The sequence below is a fragment of the Dama dama genome, chromosome 16 (genome assembly GCF_033118175.1).
Source record: "Dama dama isolate Ldn47 chromosome 16, ASM3311817v1, whole genome shotgun sequence".
NCBI classification, from domain to species: Eukaryota; Metazoa; Chordata; class Mammalia; order Artiodactyla; family Cervidae; genus Dama; species Dama dama.
The window spans coordinates 17,529,589-17,539,516 of record NC_083696.1 but is presented as its reverse complement, the minus strand read 5'-3'; the positions used below and the strand labels follow the sequence as shown (position 1 = coordinate 17,539,516).

The following is a 9,928-nucleotide window of genomic DNA, read 5'->3' as shown; positions in this document are numbered from 1 at the left end:
AACACAAACACACATTTATAGAATATATGATTGTTATCATCAAATGTCACTATTCAGAAAAATGTTAATCATAAATTAGCTCAAAAATCTGCTAGTTACTATGCTTATATATTACATATTTATAATACTGAATGCTCAATAATTGGCTATACTGACATTAGTTAATTTTATATTCTAACTCCCTGAAATAAAATTTCTCATCATTAGGATTTATGTAAGAGTTTGAGATATATATTTTTATATTATCTAACAACTTCAATTATAGTTCAAGAAACAGATTTAGAAAACCACAAGTCATATTTGAAATGAGTGTATTCCCCAATTCCAATGCTCTGATGTACCTTGACCACTAAACATTCCTTAGATTTATGTGTTTTCACATGTGCTTATCAATGTTATTTGCCACTGGGGACTAAGAAAGTACAAAAGGGGTTTTTAATCCGCATCTTTTTCACAGCTATTTTCATCTCTTTGTTGCTTACACTATAGATGATTGGATTCAACCCGGGGGTTAAAACCACACAGAGTGGGGCCATAAATTTATCTATTTCCTGTGAATCTACATGGAGAGAGCTGTCCCATAGAACAAATCCACTACACTTAGGTGGGCTGCACATTTGAAAAGGCTTTGCTTCGATCATTCACTTTGCTGATTCTTAGGATGCTGGAGAGGACGGACATGCAAGAAATAAAAATGAGCAGAATCAGCACGAGAAAGAAGTACACTGATCACCAACATGATTAACTGAAACTTGGAAGTGTCTACACAAGCCAATTTCAGGACTCTGAATTTGGGACAGCCAGAATCTCACAAGTGAAATGACATCCACTTCCACTCAAAGACAGCTGCAACACAGACACAGGGCAGTGAAGGAGCCTGTCACCCAGTAGCCAGCTGCAATCTGTACATAAACCTTCTTATTCATGATGATGAGTTATCTCAGAGGGTTGCAGATGGCCACATATTGGTCATAGCCATCACGGATAAGAACACACACTCAGTGGGGCCCATGGCCAAAGAGAAGTACATCTGGGCAGCACACCCTGAGAATGAGATGGTGTTTTTCCCTGAAACAAAGTTTGCCAGCATTGGAGTCAGGACACAAGTATACCAGATATCCAGACATGACAGGTTGCTGAGGAAGTACATGGATGTGCGTAGGTGATAATCCAGAACACTAAAAGAAATCAGAATACTATTACCCAGTAAGGTGATCAAGTACATCAGCAAGCACAGTACAAATATGGTGATTTCAACTTAGGTATACTGAGTAAATCCCAGAAAGAAAAAAATTAGAAATGACTGTTGAGTTTGTCTTGCCCATTTTAATCCTCCTTGTCCATCTGTAGTAGTGAATAAAAGTATACATGGCCTATGTTTAAATTTTACATTCTAAAAAAAAAAAAAAAAATTTTACATTCTAGCAACTTTCAAGGGACTTTTGTTAGGAGAACTTTAAAAAGAGTGTTGCCCTCCAATATTAGTAGCAATATCACATTAATTATTCACTCATTCATGCCACATTTACTAAATACACTGAGAATCTAGAGCTAACACAAGTCCTTCTTTCAGGCAGTTCATAATCAAATACAGGGCACAGTCAAAACCACAATATGCATGCCCCAGGGCAACAGGCAAACAGAATAAGAACCCTATCTCTGTGTTGGGGGCAGATTATCAATCAAAAGTAGCACTGAACTTAATCAGGTCAAGGACCAGGGGAGATGTGCCAAGTGAGGAGCAATTTTTTACAAAGTTATAATGAGAGAGAGTTTGCTTGCCCTTCATAAAGCTGAAAATTATCTTATGAATAGACAGACACACTGACACAAGGAACATTAGGAGTTAGACTGAGAAGATTGGCTGGAGTCCAATGACTAGGCGTGTGTGCGTGCTAAGTCGCTTCAGTCATGTCCAACTATAATGTCACCCAGTTTCTCTCCTCAAGAAGGCAATTTGAATATGAAAATAATATTGAACCCCTTCTTTTCTTAGAAACAAAATCACTTTCCAAGTTTTAGTATTTTATTATTCAAATAAAATTTCTTACAACATATCTAACAACCAATCACATATTGAGACATATGTTTAAAAATCACTTTCTAAAGAGCAGGCTCAGATGAGCCTTCACATACATAGGCCTCGTGTTCTCTTTTATCTACATCTCTATCCTCATCTCCCAATACTCTATTTCCACGCACACTTTCTGCTCTGAAATAGCAATAGACTTGTCATTCCTATATTCATCATGAATTTAACATTTCTATGTCTTAAATATATATTTTACCTCCTTGGACTGTCTTTGTTTCCCAAGTGCAATCTTGTCTTTCATAATATTACTCTTAATAACATTGCTCAATCATCAAAACCATGTGCAGAAATCTTAACTGCAGTTTCATTCTTTGCACATGTTATTGAAGTATATCACAATGGACTATACTCAGATGTGCATGTTTCTATTCTTCCCACCTTGCACTGTGAGCTTCAAGAGCTTGTTCCCCACAGTCCAGCAAGATGATAACTTGCACTAAAGATTTTTAATAACACAATGCTTCCTTGACTATGCTAACTTCTGATACCTGTAAATTGCATAAATTTTACCATATATCTCTAAGCCAAAATAAAACCCTGAAGATTTCTCAATTCGTTTACATCTGCTTTCTTACATGTGACATTAAAGAATGTAGTTGAATTAGCTTTTAAACCTTATTTGATGTAGAATCTGAAAGGAAAGAGGATGAAGACCACGTTTACTAAAAGAAGAGGTTCCAGTCAACCTCTGTAGAGCATTAGAACGCTATCCTCAGAGTGTGAAATCTGGGCTCTAAATCAAACCATGATTCTTACTGGTACATAAAATTAGGCAAATCATCACTTGAACTTTTTGAAACTTGCTTTCCTAATATACACAAAGAAGATAATTCCTATCTAGTACATATATGAAAGATCTAGATTAACTTGTTTGAAATTCTCCCTCCATAATCCCAATTTCATGGTCTCTCCAATATTTCAGAGAATCACAGTAATGCATTTATGATTTCAAGGACACCCCACTTTCCAGAAGCATAATTGCCTGAATGCGCTACTGTGCTGGCCCATAGCGAGTCAAATTTTTAAAATTTATCACATTTTTCACAACCTATTAAAATTTCAACCTCCAATCCATGTGTGAAAATAAAACACTTTACTTATTATTTCCAGAAAGGCAAAAGTTAGGCATGCCTGGTCTCTAACACCCACTTTGGTCAGTATATACTTCACTTCCACTGAGGGCTTCTCTGTTGGGCTTTCCCCACCCAGCACTCAGTTTTCTTTTCTTTTCAGTGCTCTGGCTCTGGCCCTTCATGTCCCATCTCTCCTCTCTGTCTCACTTCACCACTCTTCTGTCCCCTTTCAGAAGCAAACCAATGAAATCTTTTCCTTTTCTCATGCAGATTGAGTCCCACTTATTTCTTCATCCTTATCTTAGATCTTTGTCAGAGTGGCTCAGAGGTTAAAGCGTCTGCCTGGAATGCGGGAGACCCCGGTTCGATCCCTGAGTTGGGAAGATCCCCTGGAGAAGGAAATGGCAATCCACTCCAGTACACTTGCCTGAAGAATCCCTGGTAGGCTACAGTCCATGGGGTCGCAAAGAGTCGGACACGACTGAGCGACTTCCCTTTCTTCTTTCTTTACTTTCAGTACTCCAAGACATTTTACATTTTATCTTTCTCTATAATGATTTCTGATTCCAATGCTAAAATAATTAAATATTTCCCAACTAACTCCTCTCTTTCTTTCTAAATGTCGAAGCCAGAATCCAACTTGCCCTTTTTAAAATTGAGAGATGTTTGGTTAGGATTTGTCTGAGGTAAATGTCTGGAATATATAGCCAAAAGTTTTATCCTGTATTCAGGACTCATGTCTTCAACTCATTTTCCCTACCAACTAGTTACTTCTTTTTAAAGTAAATATCTTTATTCTGCTTTATTGGCCTAGCTGAGACTCATTAACAAATTTTGTAAATCTGAGATTATAGAAAGAGATGGCTAACATCTTGCTCCCATTTACCTCAGCACATGGAACAAGCATCTTTCCTTTCTGGCTGATGTGTGCTTCAATATTTAAAGTTGATCTTCAGCACAGACTTTCTTATTGATCTGGCACAGTACTCAAAAGAAAAAGATCTTGTATGTGGACTGGATGGATAATAGGCCTCTGTCTTTGCAAAGAACATATGAACACACACTATACATGATTTCCCTATGGATTAAGCCTGTCTCTGGCCAGCAGTGACCACACAACTAGGATCCTTCATCCATATCCTTTCTGTTAACAGGACCAGTTACTAGATACGTGACTTTGAACAAACAACTTTTATATCTCAATATTCTCACCTACACATGGGGATTTTTTTTTCTTTAACACATAATTTATTGATTTCTTCAATCCCCTAAATTTTATTGTGCAAAATTGACTAAGATGATTTGTGACTGAAGGATTTTCAGAGCAACTATTTCCAGGTGGCTAACACAGATAAAGAACAATATGAATTGTAAATATATTTTGGAATATTCAATTTTGAGTATTATATTGCCCTGCTGAATGTTACCATGGAGATTTTAACAGCCTCATTGTGGTGTTCTTTAGAGAGATAAAGTTTAAATGCATAAACGCATCTAGCATATGGTAAACACTATTTTGGTTTCCTTCATCTTCAATTGTTCATTTTTTCAAATTCTTTCATTTCTGTCCCCAGTTTCACATACCTACAAAGGTACCACTAAATTTTTATCAATCAGATCCGTTCAGGTATATGTTCTCTTCTTCTTCCCCAACTAACCATGTATAATTTTCATCACATATGATATAATATTGATGCATGTTATATCAAACTTTCCTCACTTGGTGGTGAAGAGTGTATACCACTGTAGCAAAAGCCAACACCATTGAAAACAAGGAATTTACAGGTTGATTTTTTTAAAGGCTATTTCAACTCATTCTGTTAAATGTTAAATGAGTGTGTATCACAAATATTATGGTCTCATGGGTTTGATCTCAAGGGTCTAAAGTTTTCACAGGAACACATCACCAGCAACAACAACAAAAAAAATTAAAATTTCTCAAAACAATTCCAGAAATACTCATGCATACATAATATCTATGAAAGTCAAAATTATTTTGTTAGCCAAGGACTTGTTCCATTTCATTTTCACACAAATCAGAAAATGTATTCAAGAACAAGTAACAAAGTTTTCAAAATAGAGAGGCTGCAGGGTAGGGAATGGCTGTCTGTTCATGATCAGCACTGTAAAAAATGTTTGCAAACCAAACCAAAGAAAACTGAATTGGTGCCATGAGGTAAACTGTTATAGAATCAGAACTCTGGTGACACCAGCCTAATTTATGTTCTAGATAAGACTGCAAATCTGCTGCCTATTTCACAGCAACCTCACTGGACCAGTAAGAAATGACACCAGTAGACATGTACTCACTTACACCAAACCAAAGACCAGGAAACTATATTCTGATTAAACAATGGATTCTTGACCTAAATATACAGCTTTTGAGGATATTCAAATTACTTCAGATTTCAAATTACTGTTTTGGTTCTATTTTTCATTTTTCTCTTCAGTATACCAAAGAAAATATCATCTTAGAATTTCTTTAATTCCTATTATTTATAGACGATTCATGATAAAAATATATTCTATCCCCAAAACACATGGCTTACTTTGACTCAGTTTAATATCCCCTTAGAAATATGTTTCTAGTGTATGTTCTCAGTTATTACCTTAAATGGAAGTTCAGCTTGCCTCCTAGGTTGCAACACATAGCAGATTGCTTTGCACTGGTCTTCTATTTGTAGCATATTGTACAAAATTTTCCACAAGGTTGATAAATTTCTGAAGGTATTACCACTGAGGAGCCATAATATCACAGGACTTCTCTGGAAAACATTAATAGCAAAGGCATTATTCCAAATTGTTTTAAAAGCTCCTATATATTAGAGCCAAATAAGATTGTTTACAAAGGGAGTATATTTTGATTCTGCTAGTACAAATGTAAGAGGGAAGCTAATATTTAAGAATATGGAAGATTTCATCTGCCCTTCAAACCCAAGTAGAAACACTGCCCCATTGTGAAGACCAAGGAATTTCTCTAAAGAATCTTCTCCAGACTCAGGAAGGCAATTTAAATATTTCTTGCTTCCAGGGATTCATGAAATTTTCTAAGCTATAAGTTTAAATTGCTCAGGGGGAAAATGTTTAAAACTTTTGAAAACTTCAAGAATAATGCCCTAAAGACTTAATTATATTAAATCCATTACTGTATTTTAAATAACCAATCAGAAGTACTGAGAATATATCTTATCTCATTCTCAATCTTATGATATATGGCTGGAATCCTTAATCCAAACATATTTTAATGTTTTTATCCACACCTTTGTTCATCCTACTGTCTTAGTCACAATATTGCAGAAAGACCTCATTTAGCTACATTAACTCCTGGTTATTAAAAATAATAATAAAAAGACAAATTTCTACACACTGTTGTCAGAATTTTATATATATTATTTAATTGTAATTTGTTAATCAATTAGTGAGTAAAGAGAAAAGGGTTTTATTGTAGAAAATAACTATTTCATCTGACTCTGAAACTCAGAATTTACATGTGCTATGTGAATATGAGTGGCATTTTAAAATTCACAACAAATTCAGAAGTTTGAAATCATGTAATTGAAACCTAAAGCCATCACGCTATTCAGTTTTCTATTATAACTCCACAACCTAACTTCTAACTCAATCCCATCCCATTATATAAGCATCTCCAAAGAATTTACCCAAAGAGATATACCCAAATTAACTGACATATAGTCACTATCTATCTAATTTACACAATTAGGAGGTAATGGTGAATACATATATATCCCAAGGGCTCTGAGCTGTTTTTTATTTATTTATTTATTTTTACTTCTGCAGGTAGAACTCACCTTTCCTTGAACTGCTTCATCCAAATAGTGAACACAGTTTGTTTATCACAAACCACTAACATAGGTAAAACAAATTTTGACTAAAAGTCTGAAGATAATGGGGGGAAAACAGCAACTGAACAGGGAAGTAGTTAAAACTGGGTATCCAACATCATTGTTTCTAAAGTTTATTGACCTGATTACAAGGAATTGGTTTCTGAACGTCATATTAGGTCCTGGTCTGTCACCATATGATTAAGCTTCTCTCCAAGAACAGAGCTCTTCAACTATTTCTTCCTTTCTTCACCCCAAGTCACAAGGGGTCCTCAAAATCCTATGTCCAACATTACTTAAGTGAAGCACCCAAATAAGTAACATCAGGACAATGTTTCAAGCAAATGAAATTATTCTTTTACATTCTTTGACAGATAAATTTTAGTTTCTATTTTTTAACCTATCTAATAACAGATATTTATTAAAAATGCAAGTCATTCTTCCCTGCTTCAGATGTTATGTATCACAGTCCCAGGAAATGGAATATAGCAGCCTGTATTTTTAATAAGCTACCAATGTTGCTCAGCTGTTTTATGCTCTAGAAGAGAAGTCCCATGAGCTGATCTCACTGATATTACCAATACTTCACATAGTGCTCACATAGTTTTTACATCTTCCACCCCAATTACCTCTTACTTTATGTAACATAGGACAACTCGTTTAACTTATGTGCTATTTCTTTTTCTGGATCATTTCAAGAAAGAAAAAGAAAATGCAAAGAATCATCCGGACAACTGAAATTGAATTCATTCTGAAAGACCTTTCTGAGTACCAAGGAACTAACAAAAGTTCATTTTTGTCATGTCTTTAGTGATGTGCCTGATAAACCCTGAAAACAGTACCTTAGTCATCTTCACCCTCTAAGAAGTCTTCCTCCACATGCCATGAACACCATGGACTTCTTTTTTGGTAATCTCTCCTTCCTGGATATCTGGCACACATCATCTCTCGTCCCCCTTCCTATTATTAAAAAAACCTATCTCATTCATAACTTTAAAAATGCCTATCTCTTTATGTAATGCAGTCCACAGAGTGTGTGTTCCTGTCAGTGATGGCATGAGATTTCTCCATGGCCATAAACAAATTTCTGAGATAATTCATCATTGTAAATAAGACACTTAGTGTTTAGATGGCAGCTATATGGGGATTAAACTTTCTCAATGGATTGGCACAAAATGTACTCATATTATGAGTGTTCTTTTGTGGAAAAAATATAATTAATCATTTTTTGTGAAATAGTGCCTTTAATAAAGCAGTCTGCATAAATATTTTTAATGAGTATAATAATGTTGGGCAATGTAATATTTTCATTTACTCAATTACAGCTCATTTGTTGCCTATATTTCCATCATATATGCTGTACTGAGAAGTGGTGATTGTGTTTTATGAAACAATCCTCTTCACGGACATGAAGCTAAAGTCCAAACAATGATTTTGAACAAACCGATTACCCTGTTCTATGGGTAGTCACCCCCATAATCACTCCTATCATCTGTAGCCTAAGAACAAGGAGGTCCTATGAGAAAAATAGTGAGTAAACCCTGGTTATGGAGAAAATGATAAGAAACTGACATATTTGAGTTTATGAACAAAACAAGCTTATGTATTTTGAGTCAAGAGTTCTAATAGGAGCAGAACAAAAGAAAGTCATATGTAGAATCATGGAATTTCAGTTAGAAATGTCATGATCACAAGTCTAATTATATCATGTTCTGAAAACATCTGTGATCTCATAAAATTGTAAGACTAATCAAAACAGTATAGTACTGGAACAAAACAGAAATATAGATCAACAAAACAAGATAGAAAGCCCAGAGATAAACCCATGCACCTATGGGTATCTTATCTTTGACACAGGAGGCAAGAATACACAATGGAGGAAAGATAACCTCTTCAATAAGTGGTGCTGGAAAAACAAAACAGCTATGTGTAAAAGAATGAAATTAGAACACTTTCTAACACCATACATATGAAAAACCTCAAACGAGATTAAAGACCTAAATGTAAGGCCAGAAACTATACAACTCTTAGAAGAAAACACATAACACTCTTTGACACAAATTTCAGCAAGATCCTCTTCAACCCGCCTCCTAGAGTGGAAATAAAAACAAAAATAAACAAATGGGACCTAATTAAACGTAAAAGCTTTTGCACAGAAAGGAAACTATAAACAAGATGAAAAGGCAACCCTCAAAACAGGAGAAAATAATTGCAAATAAAGCAACTGACAAAGGATTAATCTCCAAAATATACAAGCAGCACATACAGCTCAGTATCAGGGGAAAAAAAAAAAAAAAACCAACCCAATCAAAAAGTGGACAGAAGACCTAAACATACACTTCTCCAAAGAAGAGAAACCAATGGCCAATACATGCATGAAAAAAATGCTGAACATCACTCATTATTAGAAAAATGCAAATCAAAACTACAATGAGGTTATCACCTCACACCAGTCAGAATGGCCATCATCAAAAAATCTACAAACAATAAATGCTGGAGAGAATGTGGAGAAAAGGGAACCTTCTTGCACTGTTGGTGGGAATGTAAATTGATACAGCCACTGTGGAGAACAATATGGAGAGTCCTTAAAAAACTAGGAATAAAACTACCATAGAAAAGAAAGAAAGTGAAGTTGCTCAGTCATGTCCGACTTTTTGCAACCCCATGGACTGTAGCTTACCAGGCTCCTCCATCCATGGGATTTTCCAGGCAAGAGTACTGGAGTGGGTTGCCATTTCCTTCTCCAGAAGATCTTCCCGACCCAGAGATCAAACCTGGATCTCCCACATTGTAGCCAGACGCTTTACCGTCTGAGCCACCAGGGAAGTCCCAAAACTAGCATATGACCCAGCAATCCTAGCTGCTGGGCATGTATCCTGAGAAAATGATCATTCAAAAAGACAAATGTACACCAGGGTTCA

The 9,928-nt window shown here is 35.5% G+C and overlaps 1 pseudogene; it reads right to left on the bottom strand.

Moving 5' to 3' along the window:
- Positions 1–395: 395 nt before the first annotated feature.
- Positions 396–3,100, bottom strand: LOC133071326 (olfactory receptor 13F1-like; annotated as a pseudogene).
- Between the last annotated feature and the right edge of the window lie 6,828 nt (positions 3,101–9,928).